At 42.1% G+C, this 20,493-nt stretch overlaps 1 protein-coding gene across 1 annotated transcript in view; it reads left to right on the top strand.

Annotated features, from left to right (window-relative positions):
- The first annotated feature begins 18,973 nt into the window (after positions 1-18,973).
- Positions 18,974-20,493, top strand: part of LOC149805241 (uncharacterized) — a 42,246-nt gene continuing 40,726 nt past the window's right edge. The window contains exon 1 of the mRNA XM_089948783.1: positions 18,974-19,082. The gene's annotated coding sequence lies outside the window, so the exon portion shown is untranslated. The remainder of the gene's footprint in view (positions 19,083-20,493) is intronic.

Raw genomic sequence — 20,493 nt, 5'->3', positions numbered from 1 at the left:
GAACGTCCTAAAGTGACTTTGAACGGAGCCAAAATCATTTTCATGCAAGTGGGACAAGTGCAGTTTAAAGATTCGATGAGCTATTTGGCCATGCCTTTGAGTCGAATGCCTAAAACGTTTGGAATGACAGAAATGGCTAAAGGGTACTTTCCGCACTTTTTCAATACGGAAGCCAATCAACACGCCGTTCTACCCCATTTACCTGAGGCTCACTATTACGACCCCGACAACATGCGTACCGAACAACGAGAAGCTTTCTACGCTTGGTACCAGGCTCACGCCTCGGACCCCTTCGACTTTCAGGAAGAAATGTTAAAGTATTGTCGTTCCGACGTGGACATTTTACGACGTTGCTGTGGAAAATTTCGAGAACTGTTCATGGAACACGGAGGGGTCGATCCTTTGAAAGAAGCTTGCACCATTGCCAAAGCGTGTTCCTTAGTGTATCGACAACGATTCATGCCTGAAAACACCGTGGCTGTCATCAGTCCTCAAACGACCCACTATGTCAAACGTCAATACTCGGTCAAAGCCCTACGTTGGTTACATTACTTGTGCGACAAGGAAGACAAGTGGATTCAGCATGCCCGCAACGGAGGGGGTGAAAAGACCATCGGAACGTATTCGGTCGATGGCTGGGACTTAGAAAACCCCAAGATCGTGTACGAGTTTAACGGTTGCTTATTTCACGGATGTCCCGTCTGTTACCCTGACCGTGGCACTAAAAATCAGTTTTTGCAACGAACCATGGAAGACTTGTACCAGGACACTTGTCAGCGACGCCTAAAGTTGGAACAGCAAGGATACCAAGTGGTGGAAATGTGGGAACACGAGTACGATCACCGTATGAAAACCGATCCCGAGTTTAAACGCCTCGTGGAAAGTTACCAGTTCATGGACCCGCTGAACCCGAGGGATAGTTTGTACGGAGGAAGGACCAATGCCACCTGTTTGCTGTACCAAGCCGACGAAGAGAAAGGAGAAGAAATCAAATACTTGGACGTGTGTTCGCTGTATCCCTACGTGTGCAAATATTGTCGCTTTCCTGTAGGGCACCCGCAATTGCTGACGGAACACATTGACCTGAAAAACATTCGACAATACGAAGGCTTGATCAAGTGTAAAGTTTTGCCTCCCACGAACCTATACCATCCCGTCTTACCTCACCATTGTCAAGGCAAACTGATGTTTCCCTTGTGCCGTACTTGTGCCGAAACGTGCAACCAAGACCAACCTTGTCAGCACAGCCAGGAAGAACGTGCCTTGACGGGAACCTGGGTCAGCGTAGAATTGTTCAAAGCTCTGGACATGGGATACCAACTGTTAGAAGTGTACGAAATTTGCCACTTTCCCAAGACACAACAATACCACAAGGGTGACCCTACTCAGAAAGGCATTTTCGCAGACTACGTGGATGCCTTTTTGAAACTGAAGCAAGAAGCCAGCGGCTATCCTTCCTGGTGTCACACTCCCGAAGACCAAATAAAATTCAAAGAGAAATACTACGAACAAGAAGGCATCACTTTAGACCACATCGAGAAAAACGAAGGCAGGCGATCGTTTGCCAAAGTGATGTTAAATTGCTTGTGGGGTAAAATGGCACAACGACCGTGTTTACCCAAGACGGAATATTTGACAGAGCCTTCCCGCTACTTCCAGATGATTCACGACAAAACCAAATACATGAAACACGTGGACGTCGTTCGAGAGGATTTGATCTTGGTCAATTACGAAGAAGATCTGGACTTTGTACAAGACGACCCTTTTGGAAATGTCATCATTGCGGCTTACGTGACAGCCCATGCTCGCTTAAAATTGTACGAAGCTTTAGAACTGTTAGAAGAACGCGTCCTGTACTTTGACACGGACAGTTGCATTTACATCCATCACCCGATTCAACATCACCCTAACATCGAAGGAGACCGTTTAGGAGCCTGGACAGACGAGCATCCCGACGACAAGATTCTAAGTTTCGTCAGTGGCGGTCCCAAAAATTACGGCTACGAATACCGGGACAAACAAGGAGAAGTGCACACGACGTGCAAAGTGAAAGGACTGACTCTGAATTATCGTACCAGTCGAGTGGTCAACTTTGGGGTATTGAAAGAAGCCTTGCAATCGGGAGAGGATGGACACTTTAAAGTGACCACCTACCAACCGAACAAGATTGTACGTTTACCCACTCACCACATCGTCAGTCGGCCCTTGGAAAAAGGCTATCAAATTGTGTACCAGAAGCGAGTGAGACTTCCCAATCATTTCACCTTACCGTATGGACACGTTGGTATAAAACATTGGTTGTAAGAGGATAGTTACCCTACCAGAAAGATGACTTCGCCACAGCAAGAATCGAGTGAGAAACCCGATGAGAACTCCAAGTTCAAACCCTACCATTTTCCAGTCTTCTTACCTGACTATTGTGATTGTGCCCGTCGATTGGACACGTTTCAGAAATGGCCTACGGATAGGGAAGGATTACCTTCTTCGCATGTTTTAGCTAGAACAGGATTTGTCTACTTGGGACCTGAGTCAGGATTGGGATACGAGGTACAGTGTTTCGCTTGCGGACTGAAGTTACGAATGGATCTATGTATCTATAAAGATTCAGCTATTCTGGAACATACTCGATGGTCTCCGCACTGCCCTTACCTTTCTATGGCCTTTCCACCCATTACACCGCGGTACAATGTTGACGGTACCTTAGAGACGCTACCTTCCAGAACAGGACATAAAAAACGTAAAAAAGGAAAGATGTACAAGCTGGAGACTGCATTGCGACTAGTATAAAAAGGGGGCTATGGTCAAGATCGATAGTTCATTGTGACTACCAAGACCGAGTGAACAAGATGAATACTTTCAGAGAAACACAGAACAAGTTGTTTAGAAAGGCACAATTCAAGTGTGAGGCTTCGGAAGTGGAATGCGATTGTGAGCCTTGCGATGGGTACGATGCTGTACCTTGTGACCTGAGCGATGCCGTAAAGCATCATGGGAACTTTAGTGTCCCTACCCCTATCATGGAAAGTGATGCTGTGCGTGTCAAACCTGTGGGATGCGAAAGTGATGCCGCTCGTCCTCTTAGACATTTTACTGGGTTTCGTTTTAAAGGGGAATGTTCACCTTCACGTCTACCCCCCTACGGATGTCATCCAGCCCTGAGCAAACTCCTACCCATGTCACTCAACCTTCATCGAAACGAACCTGTGAAAGACGAATATTCGTTCCCTGTGCGTTTGTCGGAATACTGCGACTTTGAAAATCGTCTTCAATCGTTCAAAGGAAAATGGCCTAAGTATCTGGGAGGACCGACTCCCGAAGAATTAGCCAGAGCCGGATTTTTCTACTTGGGCGAAGGAGATAAAGTCAAGTGCTTCAGTTGCGGTGTGTCACTTCACCACTGGAAACCGCAAGATTCGGCCTACGTAGAACATGCTCGATGGTCACCGAATTGTCATTACTTACCCTTAAGTGGGACCGAGACATTGAAGTAACTTCTTACCATAATAATCTGTTCATGGATACTTTACAAGAGAACATTCGTGCTTTGCCTGTGGAGTTGAGAGAACGCATTTACCGAGAGCTGGTCAAAATACAAGTGAAACGTAAAGAACAATTGCATCCGTTACGTCACCGGTGTTTGAACCACTGGTACCTGAAGGCTATACAAGGATTGATTCAATTGAAAGTGTTCCATCGGACAGACATTGATCAACGATCCTCTAGTTTTAAAAAGGATTGGTTTGGTATGGGCGATTCTACCTACATCGTTGTAAACGTACTGCATCGAATTCCAGAGGAAGAGTTAACGAATTACCAACATCTTGAACACAATGTCAACTTGGTGAAAGAGGAAACTTCTGAACGAATTGTAATGTGCAAATTAGTGACTGAACGATTTAAATTCGACACTGAAGTAAAACCATGTTTGTGCAAACAGTACATTTCTTGTGTCAGACCAAAGAGAATTTAGTATGACCTATTCATGGATACTTTGCTAGAGAACATTCGTGCTTTGCCTGTGGAGTTGAGAGAACGCATTTACCGAGAACTGATCAAAATACAAGTGAAACGCAAACTCAAAGTGATTCGTCCGGTTTTAAATTATGCTATGTTCCAAAGTACAAGAAGACTGATTATGAGTGGATATTACATTAGGCACAAAGTTAAACGAGGCTATTGGCCACCACCCAACGATTCCAAAAACACTGTATATACTTATGGATACTTTACAAGAGATCATTTTGGGCATGCCTGAGGAGTTGAGAGAAAGGATTTACCGAGAGCTGGTGAAAATACAAGTGAAACGTAAAGAACAATTGCATCCGTTACGTCACCAGATCTTTAACCACTGGTACCTGAATGGTATAAGAGGACTGATTCGTCAGAAATTTTTTCAGTGGTCAGACCTTGTTGAACACTTTCAGTGTATGAATGATGATGATGATGATGATGGACTAGACGTTCGTAATTTTGGTTACTTCGAGATTCACTTACTGCAACGTATTGAGGAAGACGAGTTAAAGGATTACCAACATTTGTTACATGGAATCTGCTTAGAAAAAGACGAAACATCTAGACAAACTCTGACGTTTCAGTTACAGTATGTAACATTTAAATTCCCTACTGGAGAACGAACATGTTTGGTTAGAAATTACCTTTATTGCTTCCGAAACAAAGACACTATAAAATCAAGTTGCCATGCCACGGATTATGTCACATATCATTCAACAGATTCCGTGGAAGGTACTCAATGACCATATTCAAACCGTGGATCATTACCATCAATTATTACAAGAATTTTATCCATTCAATTTGGGACGACAAGTGATGTGTGTCTTAGTGACTTGTTTTCTGGGATTTCGTTTACCAGCCGATTCTTTGTGGACTCTTTACGATCAGTACTTACCACCTCAATGGCCTTAAATGGTCACGAAAAACTCCTTTTGCTCAAAGCCTTGCGTTTTCATCTGGATACTTCTCGACCTCAACAGAAAAAAAAGATTCGTCAACTTTTAGCTACCCAAGACGTGTATGACGATGTGTGTGTAGCTTGTGACTTACATCCCCATTGGACAGATGTCCGTGCCTGGAAAGAATGGGGTTTTGAGGCTTGGACCCAAGAAGTGGCCCAGTATGCACGAGAGTTGTTCAAGGAAAAAAAGTTACTTTTCAACCCGTGTTAGTGACGGTGCCAGAAGAACCCGTCACCCAGGACGGGACTGTCGTGGACAGACCTGAAAGACCCTTTCGGGAGGACACTTGTGTGACCTTACCCCCTACTATAGAACTGGTTAGAACATTACCCAAAACATGTTGTTGTACAGACACTTGTTTTTATTCCACGTTCATAGTTATCATGTGCCTCTTATTCTTGTACTTAAGCCTTTGGCTTTTATGTATTTTTTGTCTTTCGTATTCATGTTTGAAACATTCAATAAACGTGTTCTGAAAAAGTATATAAACTCTTGTCTTGTTTGTTTTCGTGTCACAAGTGACATTTCTCACACAATGGCTACCTCTACTGTCTCTGCTCCCTCTTCCTCTGCTGTCAAAGTCATCGACGAACACTTAGATCGTGCCAGTTGGGAGGCTTTGTATCTTCGCCATCCCTTTAACATGCTCATTGCTGGACCTAGCGGTTCAGGCAAAACCGAATTCGTCAAACGTTTGATCGAACATAAACATCATTTGATCGATCGGCCACCTCAACGGATCGTGTGGTGTTACAAAGAGTGGCAATCGGCGTACAGCCTCTTGCGAGAAAGTCAAGGCGATTCCATCGTGTTTGTGGAAGGCATTCCTAAAGAAGACGACGGCATCGTCTCTGACTCCCGTCAAACCCATTTGGTCATTTTCGACGACATGTTAGGAGAAGACGAAGAAGAAATTAAATTGTGGTTCACGCGCAAAGGGCATCACCGTAATGCCAGTGTCGTTTACATCACCCAAAATTTGTTTCAACAAAGTAAAGCCCATCGCACCATCAGTCTCAATGTGCATTACGTGGTCTTATTTAAAAGCCCTCGAGATAAATCGCAAGTGCAAGTCTTAGCCAAACAGTTAGGAACGCCTTGGCTGACTCAGGCGTACGACGATGCCACTCAAACGCCACACGCCTATTTACTCGTCGATTTGAAACCTACGACTCCCGAGGATTTGCGATTTCGTACCCACTTGTTTCACCACTGGTGCCAAGACGGAGGGCCTGTCCTGTACACGTCTCCGTCCTCGACTTCATTTCACTCCCCATAAAAAAAATCTAAAAAAACCTCAAACCCTTTTTCGTCTGTCTCACACAGTGCGAACATGACGTCCCTTCAGTCGCATCTTCCCGTCAAATTGATTCGTGCCTTGTATGGCATCAGTCGAGAAAAAAAATCCACAAACACGAGCTCGTGTCTTAGAAGCTAGTCTCAAAGAAGTCTTACGATGGTTCACGGTGACGGCACGTCAAATACTCCAAGGAATCATTCAGATTCCTCATCAAACCAAACGCTTTTTCGATCGAAACAAAGTCGCTTTGGTCCAACTGGCCAATCCCCGCATCGTCACTCAAACCAAAAAACAAATCATTTTGAAACCTGGAGGGAGCGGTACTCTAGGAGGGGTCATCATTCGCTCTCTCTTAAGATGGGATCCTAATGCCCCAAAAGTTATCCCCAAGACAAAAGTCCAACGAAGCCCCAAGAAGAAAAAGACCAGGTCCCCAAGGAGAACTTCTCCAGTGGCAGGACCCTCCTCTGACCAGACTCCACCACCCCGGAAAAAGAAAAGAAGCCCCCAGAAAAAGAAACAGAGAAAAAGTCCCCAGAAAAAGAAAAGTCCACAGAAGAAAACTAGTCGCAAGAGAGGCACTTCGGCCAGGACGCAACCTTACACTCGCAAACCACGACCTGCCACAGCGGTGACTGCGTCTCCGGCAGCCTCACGTTTATCCACTTCTCCGTTGATGACACCCAGAACTGAAGAGTACTTGGAGACGTTGATCACACCAAGAACTTCTCCGTTGATGACCCCCAAAACAACTTCCCCAGTGGCAGGACCTTCCAATTTAGCGGCAGTGGCTGCTGCTCACAAAGTACCTTCTCCCAAAATCAAAGTTCAAGAAAGATCGGGCATGTTACAAAGTTTACTGGATTTGTCCAAGCAAGAACTGGCTCGATTTAGTCCGTTACGTACCCCTGCACGACGTGTCATGCCTGTCCTCAAACTGATACGACGTAAAGACAATCAGTGGCGACGCGTTCCAGTATAAAAAGACCTGTGACCAAGTCGTGGTATCAGTGAACTTGTAAAAGATGTCACCTCCAAGAAGCCACAAAAGAAAGAGACAAAGGCAGACGCGTCATCCGACAAAGCGCTTAGCCAAGCATCGACATTACCCTAAGAAAAGACACAGTCGTTCCAAGAAAAAGAGGCGTCAACAAAGGGGAGGATTCATTGGCGATTTTGGGAAAAACATTGTCACCTTTATGACAAAGCGGTAGTCCCAAAAAAGATAAAAGGGTGTGTGTTAAGTCATCGACGTTAGTGTCTGTTTGGTGAATGTCCCGGAACCCACAAGCAAAGATGTCACCCTCCAGAAAACCCCAAGGAAAGAAAAGGAAAGGACTGCCACCACGTTTAGCCAAACATGGGGACATGTTATCTGTCCTGTCCAAAGCTTCTCCACCCCTACGAAAAAAACTCATTCAAAAGGCCTCCAAAGAGGTCATCGATACCGTGTGCGAATGTTGTTTGAACGTTTTGAAAGGTACGATCCCTTTGTCCAAACACCAGAAACAATGCTTAGGCAAACATCGTCACGTTCTTCGGAAAATGGTTCAAAAGAAAATTCCCATTCGTCAAAAAAAGAAGATGTTGGTCCAACGTGGAGGCATTTTGCCTCTCTTGTTAGGCCCCATACTGAAAGGAGTCTTGGGAACCATGTTGGGAGGACTGGTGGGAGCAAGATAAAAAGGCCCTCGGAAGTCCCAAGATCTCAGAATCGACCGCTGACAACCCCATGGAAGGACGAAAACTAGCTTTAGTGCCTTACAAACGATGGATGGAATACCATCGGTGGCAAGAACAACGCACCCCGCATTTACCTCCCAATCCCAATTTGAGCGAGATGTCCCAGTTACAACACGAATTGCAGTCCTTGATGGATCGCCAAGATTTGTCCGAAACAGAAAAATCGCAAAAGTACGGTCAACTCTTGCAACGACTGCAACTCTTTCACCAGAAAGCTTTAGACGAAACAGCTCTACCCACTCTGAAAGATTTTAAGACCTTGATGAAAAGTCCAGCACCATCATCATTACCACCACCACCACCACCACCACTACTACCATCCCCAGGGGTCACCAGAGATGCTACCCCACGAAGACCTGAGGAAGAAGAGATGCGAGAAGTGTTTCAAACACCGTCAGCAGCTCCCATTTCGAGTAAGATTGCAGCATCCTTGTTGACCCCGTCCCCACACCCCAACGAGAAGAAATGAAAGCTTGGGTTAAAAAGATGATGTCCACTCCTCCTTCGACAGAAGTGAAAAAGAAAGAAGGGAAATCAGAAGTGAAAAAAGAAAAGAAAACCAAAGCCATTCCATTGCCACCTCCACCACCACTACCTTCGACTTCTACTCCCGTAGCCCATCGGACACGTAAATCCGTTTCCAAACCACCCTTTCGACCCACCCAAAGTAGTATCACCGAAGAGTGGGTGATTTATTAACACACAAACACAAAAAAAAATGGAAAAAGTCTTAGCCAGCATTTACTACGATCCCTCTCATCCTGCAGGTTACGCAGGAGTTCAAAAATTGTATCGTGCTGCCAAAACGCGACTGAAAAGTCTCCGTTTACCTCAAGTGCAACGATGGTTACAAGAACAAGCTACTTACACATTACACAAACCCATTCGACGCAAGTTTGCCAGAAGTCGCACCCGAGTGGAAGGCATCGCTCATCAATGGCAAGCCGATTTAGCCGGTGTCTCTCATTTGGCCAGCTACAATCGTGGCTACAAATATTTGTTTTGTGTCATCGACGTCTTTTCCAAATTTGCCTGGGTCGTGCCCTTGACTTCCAAATCGAGTAACAAGTTAGTGCGAGCCCTGCAACGGGTGTTGAAACAAAGTGGTCGTCACCCTCTTCGATGGCAAACGGACAAAGGCACCGAATTTCTGAACCAAACTTTCCAAAAAGAATTAAAGAAACGTGACATTCATTTTTTTACCACCGAGAATCCCGAAACCAAAGCCAGCATCGTGGAACATTTTCAACGCACTTTGAAAGAACGCATGTGGAAATATTTTACGCATCACCACACTCTGAAGTACATCGACATCTTACCGCACCTGGTGCAAACGTACAACCAATCTTACCATCGAAGCATCGGACGTGCCCCGCAAGACGTGACTCCCGACAACGAAGTGTTGGTGTTCGAGCGCCTGTTTGGTACGTCCCCGACGAGGGCTGTCCCCAAGAAAAGTGGAGAGTTGGCCGTAGGAGATTGGGTGCGCATTGGCAAAACCAAACGCACTTTCGACAAAGGTTACTTACCTAACTGGACGACCGAACTGTTTCGCGTCACTGGACGAGTGCATGGCCGTCATCCTGCCGTCTATAAATTGGAAGACATGAACGGAGAAGTGCTCAAAGGAACGTTTTATTTGCCCGAGTTACAACGTGTCACCAAAAAAGAAGACGACGTGTACGACATCGAAAGCATTCTCGAACGCAGAACCCGTAAAGTGGGCAAACGACGTGTCAAAGAAGTCAAAGTACGTTGGAAAGGATATCCACCCAGTTTCGATTCTTGGATCGACGCTTCGCAAGTCATCGACTATAAAAAGAAGTGACCATCATGCCCTTTCACACATCAGACGCAGCTACGTCGATCACTCCTTCTTCACCCAGTTCTTCTGTGCAAGATTTACAAAAACAACCCTTGTGGGTGTGGTGTGGAGAACGTGTGCCTAAAACGCAAATCGTCTTTTTCTGCCAAATCTTCGTGGTGTATTGTGTCATCGGGGCAGCCATTGCCAATTTGAGTTTGCAACAAGGAGACAAACAATTGTGGACCATTTTATTGAGCAGTTGCATCGGTTACCTGCTTCCCAATCCCTCCCTGAAATTCTCCTCGAACGGGAACCTTGTGTCCAGTGCCAGTGTCAGTCACCACTCCAACAACCACAACCAGAACCCCATTTTGGGTGGAGACACGCCTCTGACGTCCAGTAACCCCTCGGAGAGCCACAGAACTCTGGAATTATGAGTCACGAAAACCAATTTTACTTGACCTTACCCAGTGACAGTTCCATGGAGGTGTTTCCCAATAACACGTTGTGCTGTTACACGGCCAAATTACCTCAAGCCATCCCCTTAGATCACGAAGCCCATTGGGAAGTGGCTTTAGTAGAAATGATTCACCCGACCCAAGTCCTCAATGTCCTTCCCAATCATAATTTTTTTACGGTGGAAATTCATGACCCACAATTGCAACAAGAGTTGGATAAGATTGGCACATATACCAATAAAACCTATAATGACACACTTAAAACGTGGACCTACAACTTGTTCATTCCCGCAGGCTATTATTTTAGCGGTCAACATTTGGTCAGCACCATAGCCACCAGGTTTAATGGCGTGTTCCATAGAGCTTTGGAGCTTGTCAACAAAAAGGTCACCCTGGAGTACCACAAAATAGCTCGTCGCTTTCTGATGAAATTTTCTGAGGGGCCCAAATTCATGTTTTTCTTACTTTGTCCTGAATTGTTTGACATGTTGGGCGGTGACATGAACCTGAGGAAGATAGTAGAACAAAAAAAAAACAGCCCGAATTATCAGTCATTTCCGACAACGATTCTTTTGCCAAGTTTTTTCGTACTCCGGTAGAACTGAACCAAGGACTGAATTTGATGTTCGTGTATTCCGATGTGGTGGAATACAACGTGGTGGGACACACCTCCGTGCCGTTACTGCGTGTCATTCCTTTCAAAGTGGATTCTGCCGCAAACGCTGACGAGGAAGGTGGAAACACTTATCACGTCCACCGCGAATTTGTCAATCCTCACTATTTGCCGGTCAGCAAGTCGTATTTGGACACGGTCAACATTACTATAAAAGGAGATTTGGGACAAAATATTTCATTCACCAAAGGAAAAGTCACGGTGAAACTCCATTTTCGAAAACGGTTTTCTCACGACTCGTAAGTAAGTCATGTATCCAGTGTACCGAGGGGTTGCACGACAGCGAGGACACGGTTTAGGAGACATGTTAAAATCGGCCTTTCGTTCGGTGGCCCCAGTCTTGAAACCGATGGTGACACGCGGATTGCACGCCTTGAAAGATGCGGCACTGACGCAAGGAAAAGAATTTCTCCAAAATGTCATCATCGACAAACAAAACCCTAAAGAAGCCTTCATGAGGGCTGGCAAAAATGTCATTTTAGGCCGACGAGACACACCTATAAATGCCCTGCACGTTACCGAGTCAGGCATTCAGCAAGGACAAGGCAGAAAGAGACGACGAAGAAAACACCCTTTCACCAGACTTCAAGCGAGAAAGGCCAAGAAAAGAAGAACCGTTCGAGACTTAGACGTTTTCGATTATTGAGACACAGAAAAAAATGATGCACCGAGAATCTTGCGCTTGTTCCAAGACGGAACTGGATCTGTTTGCCATGCCCCCTACCATGATGACGATGCAAGAATCTCAGTGGGTGGAATTTCGTCCCGTCTCCTCTTTGACGGAATCAGCTCCCATCGAGTTTGAAATCAAAGGACAACCGGAAGATTACATCGATCTGAATAGCAGTTACCTGTATTTGAAAGTGAAAGTGAGCAAAACGGACAACACTAATCCTGCAGACGTTGCTAGAGTAGCTCCTGTCAACAATTTCATGCATTCCTTGTTCAGCGAAGTGGACTTGTACTTGAATAACAAACTGGTCAGCAGCAGCATGGATACTTATCCTTATCGCGCCTACCTGGAAAATCTCTTGACGTATGGAAAAGAAGCCAAGAACACTCATCTGGATGCTTGCGTAGTATGGAAACCTGACACGGCAGGTACAAACAAGTTTAACGACCTAGCTATTGCAACAGAAGCCGACAATACTCACAATGAGGGATATATGGCTCGACGACAGAAAATTCTGGAAGGGCGAAGTTTAGAACTGATGGATCGTTTGCATTTGGACATGTGGTTACAAGAAAAGTATTTGCTGAACGGGGTGGATATCCGTCTGAGACTAAATCGTAGCAGTGCCGCTTTCCATTTGATGGCCCATGCCAATGAATACAAAACTATCATTCAAGAAGCCCGACTTTACGTGCGTCGTGTGGAAGTGTTACCTAAAGTGGGAAACGACGTCAGTCAGACGTTAAGCAGAACGACCGCCAAGTATCCGATCCGACGTGTGGAAGTGAAAACGTTCACCATTCACACTGGACAGCGATCCATGATCGAAGATCATCTGTTCCAAGGACAGTTACCCAAACGTTTGATTGTTGGTATCGTCAGGAATTCAGCCTTCAATGGAGTCCACGATCAAAATCCTTTTGAGTTTCAACATTACAATGTGTCCAAGATCGAAGTCAGTCGCGACGGCAAGACCTTGTGTACCCGACCTTTCGAGCCTAACTTTGGTGCCGCAAAGAATTATTTGAGATCGTACTTGTCCCTGTACGAAGCCACCGGACAGTTAGGAACCAACACCAGTCACGGCATTACGTACGAGGATTATGTAGGAGGCTATGCTTTGTGGGCTTTCGATTTCACTCCTGACCAAGGCAGCGACGAGGGACATTTCCACCCTATAAAATCTGGCCAGATTCGTGTGGAACTTCAGTTTGCAGAACCACTGCCAGCGACAGTGAACGTCATCCTGTATGCAGAATTCGATAATACCATAGAAATCAACAGTTTGAGAGAAGTCATTCTAGATTACTAGAAGTCATGGAAGACTGTTATCCCTCTTTACCTAGTGGAGAAACTTTGAACATGAAATGTGAGGAGACTGTGGAAGAAGTGATCATGATGAAGTCGAGATGGCCAGAACAAGAAGCCCATTTAGTCTCCTGTTTTGCCAAACACTTGGTGGAAAAAATGACGGAATTGATTAAGAAAAATTGCTATGGATGTCAAAACGATCATCCCAGTCAAATTCAACACGATAAATGCCTAATGTTAAGTCAAGAAGAAAAATTGGACGAGTATCTGGACGAAGCTTGGAGTCTCATCTCGAACAAAGACGTGTTGCATCAGTGGTATAAAGACTTGCGTGAACATTCTTGTCCACCATTAACCACTCAAGAGATCCATCGTATCGAAGCTCTCCTGAATCAGAGTGAGGAAACAGAACGAATAACCGTTTATTCGTCAGACATTTTCAAGCAAAAAGTCAGGATCGAATTGATGACTTATTATTACCTGTGAAGAAGAAAAAAACAACACAAATCAATGGATACCTGGGAACTTTATTACCTTTTAAACCACAGTTCGTATACGGCTTCTTGGAATCCTGTCGTCTGTGCTAAAGATGAACTACCTCATCGCAAACCTAAAGACCATCAAGCTTACGTGATCAACACGGACGACAGTCATCTCCCAGGAACCCACTGGGTAGTCGTCTACTTTCCTCAAGAAGGATGTGTGGAATATTTCGATTCGTATGGATTGCCCCCTTTGGAAGACGATATCATCGACTTTATGAGAAGAAATGCTCAAACCACCCGATTCAATAACGTGAAATTACAAGGCACAGATTCCTTGGTGTGTGGACAGTACTGTGTGTATTTTCTGCATCATCGCAGCCTGGGCTATTCCTTAGAACATTTAGTGACTCATTTTGATCCTCGTTCTTCTGCTAGAAACGATGTGAAAGTAGATCGATGGTTTTGTGACCATTATGCTTATCTTTTGTCTCAAGCTAAGAAACGTAGTGTCCATCAATGGCCTAATGACTTCCAACAGTGGAAATCACAATTTCATTCACAACGTTGTCAGCCCTGTTTAAAGTAGCTTGTCAATTGAGAAAAACATGTTTGTGATTTGAAAAAATTGTTTGATGTTATATTGTTGGATTATTGTTAAAAAATGTTAGAGTTGTTGTTTAGTGTTAAGTGATTTTTGAATAAAAAATGTTGTGTTTTGAAAAAAAATGCCTTTGTCTTTTGTTTAGCTATAAGAATGTTGGATTGATGCTCTTTCATTTCTTACTATCCCTCTCATGACACTCACTGAACGTTGCGGCTCGAAAACCGTGTGGGGGATGTTTTCCTTCACGTCCGCGCTTTGACTTTAAGAACCGGGGGTTGTTTCCAGTCTAACCATCCATTGTCGACTCATCCTCCTAAGAAGATGTGCTCCAAACTAGCTAAACTCAACGAAACCTACGTTAATTTGCACAGGGTCAGACACAGTCTGATACCGAAGCCAGAAGAAATAGAGAATGTGAGAATGTTAAAAATCACTGAAGACCTGATAGAAGAGCTCTTCAGAGAAGAAATGAACAGGGAAAAAGAAGAATGGACAGAGAAGTACAGACTTCAGAGACAGCAGCAACAGCAGCAACAACAGCAGCAGCAACCTGAAGCTGACAGAGGCTTTGTCGATTGTCGTATCGACACCAAAGAGTTCTTCTTCTCTTTCCGAAGAAGCAGACCTATCGCCAGAAAGTCTATCCTCAGAGGACATCGCATTCTTAGAAACTAAAAAAAGAATGCCATAGCAAACAAAAAAAAAGCCCTTTTCAGGGCTACCCAATACTCTAGAAAAGAAATAACCATCCATTTGCCAATGTGTGTAGGTAGAGTAGTGTGAAAATAAACACTAACTCTTTATTGATAGTGAGAGTGTATGTGTTTGTGTGTTTGTGTTAGTAACAGTTCACGTAAGTTTGGGTCAATAGTAGATTAAAATAATGTCTTTTTTGGTGTTTGAGGTGTATATTTGGGGTTAGATTGGATTGCTTTGCGTATGTGGATAGTCTATTGAAGTGATTTATAAAAATTTTTAAAATAATGATGGGTAGCATAAAAAGTGAGTGAGTGTTTCTTTTAGGTCGGCGCGTTGTTTTTTTGGTCATGATCTAGGTAAGATCAATTTTATGTTTTTAGGGGGATGTTTTCCATCACGTCCGCGCTTTCAGTATAAATTGAAACTCGCTCGGTAGTCTAGCTACCCTTGTTGATTGATCAACACCAGAAAAATGAACACCAGAATAGTGAAACTGTTAGAACTCCAGATGCACCTGGAATATGCCAGGCGCATAGTAAATGAACTATCAGCGGAGGCTATCGTAGAAGAAGCAAGAATAAAGAAGGAAGAGGAGGAGAGAAGAGAGAGGGAAGAAGAGGAAAAGAAAATAGAAGAGAGGATGTCGTACAATATTCCCGAGACAGAAGATTGGGGTGCTGAAGCGAATCATCCTCCCTCTGCGCTCCCCAGAAGAAAGGTGAAAGGAGACTGGGGAAGAAGATGCGTGTGTGGCGCCAGGCCAGGAAGGTGCAACCATTAGATAGGTGCATCTGGAGTTCAAAAAAAAAAAAAACAGCCCTTTTAAGGGCTACCCAATACTCTAGAAAAGAAATAACTATTAATTTGCCGATGTGTGTAGGTAGAGTAGTGTGAATATAAACACTAACTCTTTTTAAAAAAATGTGAGTGAATGTGTGTTGGTGTGTTAGTGCTTGTAAGAGCTCAGGTATGTTAGTGTGAATAGTAGATTATAGGTTTCTTAGCGTATGTGAAGAGTATAGTTAGGGTTTTATTATATGAAATGAGAAAGTAGGGGGATGTTTTCCTTCACGTCCGCGCGTTGTTAGGTCATGATCTAGGTAAGATCAATTTTATGTTTTTTAGGGGATGTTTTCCATCACGTCCGCGCTTTCAGTATAAAACTAACAGTGTTGGTCATTGGAGCCCATTCTACGGAATAAGCAAACAAGAAGATGCCAGCAGCTTCAGCTTTATACAACGATCTTATGGGAAGTTGGTATTGGATGGTAGATGGATTGAGTGTAGCAGAAAGGGTTGAACAGGAATGGAGGTATGCAGTGACAAAAGACTTCGTCTCAAGACAAGTAACTAGCCTCCACTTATCCGTAAATATTGTAAAAGAAATGATAGAGGATGAGGAGAAGAGAATCAGAGGTTTAATTAACCCACCGTATGTGAAAGTGGGTAAGTTAAAAGAAGCAATAGATCATGTGACGAGTGCAAGGTGCTTTCTAGAAGACATTGTAGAATGGACAAATTGGTGTTTCGCGAAGTGGGGGTTAGAAAAACTTAAGAAAGCTGAAGAACTAATGAGGAATGTGCTGACCGAAGAGGTCAAGAAGATCAAAGAAAAGTGGTCAAAGGAAAGAAAAGAAGAAGAAAATAGAAAAAAAAGGATGAACTAGAAAAACTGAACACAAACTGGATGAAAATCCAAGAGAAGTTCCGGGCCATGGGCCACCCGGACTGGATGCCGGAAACAGAAAAGAAGAAGAAGAAAGGAATGATGGACAAAATAAGAGGATGGTGGAAAACGTTAAGAAGTTAAAAGAAGAATAAAAAACCCAAAGGCCCTTTTCAGGGCCAGCCATATTTCTCGAAAAGAGATAGCCTTTCAATTGCCTACCCCTTTTTTAAAAAAAAAAAAATCCCATGTTAAATTCCCCTTGTACGTATATTAACCCACGATTTATTCCCATGTTAAATTTACATTGAGGCTAATCTGACCCACGATTTTTTCTCCATGTTAAATTTCCATTGAGGCTAATCTGACCCACGATTTTTCTCCATGTTAAATTTCCATTGAGGCTAATCTGACCCAAGGGGGTCTGTAATGCTAATTCCCATTGAGGCTAATCTATCCCCCTTCACTACATACATACATACATACATACATACATACATACATACATACACGCATGCCTGCATACCAACAAGCATGTCAATAAAAACATATCCCTTAGTTATCTGATTATCAGAAGACTGGAACAAATCATTAAATTTAGGTTGTTAAGATTTTTCTAAAACAGCATCAGAATAAATGGAAGAACAAAGACATAAAGACTGTTGAACCTTAAATGAGTTCAATTGTAATAAAACTTATGATTTTTAAAGAACTAGTATTATATTTTCCGACTGTTGTAATTAAGCAACTTTGGTTATATCTGAAAGAAGTTATTTACTTTTTGTTTCAGGTTTAGACGCTATAAAAACATGGTCTGATAAATATTGTCCGGAAGTTAATATAAATGAGTTCAACAACATCCTTTTTCCGTATTTTAAAAAGACGGAAGAATTGCAAGTAAAGTTAATAAATATGGAGTTGAAGTTTTAAGCTCTTTTAGTTGGAACAAAGTATAAAAATTCTCAAATATGAATAAGGAAATTACTCTGTATAATGTACAAATTTATTTTCAGATTTCTCGTCCGTTGTCTTCATAGCACAGATTACGGTCAATTTGACTTTAGCCAGATCTATCTATAATTACTCGACAAAGACAAAATCGAATTTGCAAACAACCCCCCCCCCAAAAAAAAATAATACAGTTTTCAAATGAAAAATGAACGTAAGACACCTTTGTATTAAATCATTGATAGAACAAGTAAACATTTCAATATGCCTGAGACATCTTTTTCTGCATACTCTGAAACGGCTTCGTAAGGTTTTAAAATATATCGGGATTCAAACAATATTTTGCAGTTAAATCACCTGAATATAAATTGTCAGATATTACAAAATTCATTTAATTTCTTTATACGATTTCATTAAATTTTGAAAGCGTACATACCAACCTCTAGTCTCTCAGTCCCTAAATAAATGGAAAAGGGAGCATATTGGTTTCCACAAGACCGTCTATGTATCTATTACTGCAAAACCTTGTAACGTACATTGTTTCAGACATAATGGAGATAGCATGTATGTCTATATAAAACAGCGATATGGCAAAAAGAATAATATATCAAAGGATAACTATTTATTTTCCATAGCTGCATTTTGCAAAACAGTGTCTCCTTGCCACATGTTCCCAAATCTTACGGATGCGCATTTCTAATTAGAGTCCAAAACCCTAAAAGACAGAAACGTGTATTATACTTAGAGTGTGCACAAACCAAAGTAAATGAAAACTGCTGTATCAAAGGCGAAACAAAATTGGGACTATTTGCAAGGTTGGTTGATTCTGACCAGAGTTACGGGCTTTCAAAACTTTTCGACTTGAAGCTTGGGTCTGAATTGTTTGCTTAAAACCTTTAGAGAAAACTCTGTCCAACTTACGATGGGAAAGTTAGTTTTAAGTAAAGCATTATCAGATTCGATTACCATACGAGGTATGCTCGGCTCAAAATTATAACGTTAGAAGTAGGACTCTGGATTAATTTATACCTATACCATCTGGTATTCAATCGTTCGAAGACATGAAATAAGAAGACATGAAATGTGTCATGAAATAAAAATGCAGGAGATCGTTTTACAGATTTTTGCAGAAGTTATTTAATTGAGTTCATTAGCGATAGACGTCAGAACTTTGCTACGTGTTAAAAAAACAATTACCTGTGTCAACATATTTAGAAATGGGCCGTGTAAGGTTCAAAATAAAGAGCATATCTACCATAATATATTCGTCCCAATCTCATTTTGAACCGAATACACGTTATATATTCATGTTCCATTATGGTCTGGTAATAAACATCAAATGCGATCATTGGATAAAGTAGAAGTATTATATGTTACAATGACCATCGATTGATTGTCTTTAATGCTGAATGGGTCTTGAGAACAATCTTTATAGTTTCATACAAAGTGAATGTTTACACACTAGGTTTTACAGTTACTAGTTAAGTCACCTGGGAGTCTTCTCTGTTAACACGTGAGCATAATTTAAATGAATGCTAATAGATGTCCCTATTTATTAAGTGGCCTATTTGTAACTTAATTGACAACACGGACCCTGAAACTGATTTGTAAATGACAAAGGAACCGAAAAGGTTGCCGTCTTGCTAGGAAGGCTGTCAGTTACAGTTATGACATCAACAAATACAGGTGTGTACAAATTTGCTGAGTGTTTAAGTTACGTTGAGATAGCAGACTTGAACGAGGTAAGATCGATATTTTCATTATAATTGTTATTACCTGTTATAAGAATTTATCATATATGTACAGTCTATAGACACTAACTGTTTAACATATCGTACCGAAAGATTTTGTGGTGTAATATGTATAGATAATCCACTCACGTTGCGAATTTTTCTATAAGTTGCAAAATTTCATACTTTTTCGTGAACTTGGTGGAAATTGCCTTTTGCCAGAATTTTTGACACCCAGGAAATAGTCGATCATAATTCTAATAATAATAATAATAATAATAATAATAATAATGTTTTGTTGTTGTTGTTCTGGTGTACAATATGTCTTATTCCATATTCCACTGTCATGTAGGCTTAAGGTTCATTCTTTATCACAAGGAAGTTTTTCCTCGTCGTGAGTGATTTATATCATACAGTCCCATTTCAACTAAAGTTTCACACTCGCATACAAAATTTATTTAAAGCCACTGATAGAAATTTGTCCCAATCTCGGTTTGGCAGGCTGTGTTATAATAACGCCTTGGCCCAATTACTACAAACACATCTGTGGCATTTTCAGCGTTTGTAAAAATTGAAATGGTAATTCTAATCATTTTTAGGGGAAAGAAACAGCAATCAATTTTGATGAAATCTCTCTCTCTCTCTCTCTCTCTCTCTCTCTCTCTCTCACACACACACACACACACACACACTTTAATTAAGAAAAAATATTTTTTGCAGCATTAAATATAAATAAGTCCGTTCATCAAAAGCTTGTGACTAGTATTCACACATTGGATGTTGATGAAATAACTGCTCGGTCTAACTGACGAAGGTTTTTCATTCAATAATATTTTATTTCTACATCTGTGTAGAAGTTAGAAGCGCTTTTTACCTTGTAACAATTAATGATTAATTCTCTTTCAAATGTCACTCTAAAATGACTATTTTTTTTTTATTTAAAAAAAAAAACAAAACGAAAGAAAACAGAGCACATATATGCATTACATATGTGTTGAATTAACTTTCTTCCAAACTGTATGATTAATAATGTTGAATTTGTGAATCTCAAAAACAGCTGTGAAGATGATGGGCACATCTCTCTGTCTCTCTCTGTCTCTCTCTCTCTCTCTCTCTCTGTCTCTCTCTGTCTCTCTCTCTCTCTCTCTCTCTCTCACACACACACATACAGTACCTTTTTTGCATTTCAGAAACGACATACGCATGTCTCGACAAATAAAGTAATGTGGCAAAAAATGCACCAAACAATCAACTAACAGAGATCTTCCATGGCATTTATTCGCAGTAATTTGAATAACCATTTATTTTTTAGAAAACTTCAATTTTTAACTGAGTATACGCATATCTTAAAAATATGTACATGAGGTCAGTCTTCTCTCTCTCTCTCTCTCTCTCTCAAACATACACACACAGAAACACCTTT

The sequence above is a fragment of the Sinohyriopsis cumingii genome, chromosome 2 (genome assembly GCF_028554795.1).
Source record: "Sinohyriopsis cumingii isolate HCF-2022 chromosome 2, ASM2855479v2, whole genome shotgun sequence".
Lineage (NCBI taxonomy): Eukaryota > Metazoa > Mollusca > Bivalvia > Unionida > Unionidae > Sinohyriopsis > Sinohyriopsis cumingii.
This window is presented reverse-complemented; position numbering and strand designations above follow the sequence as displayed.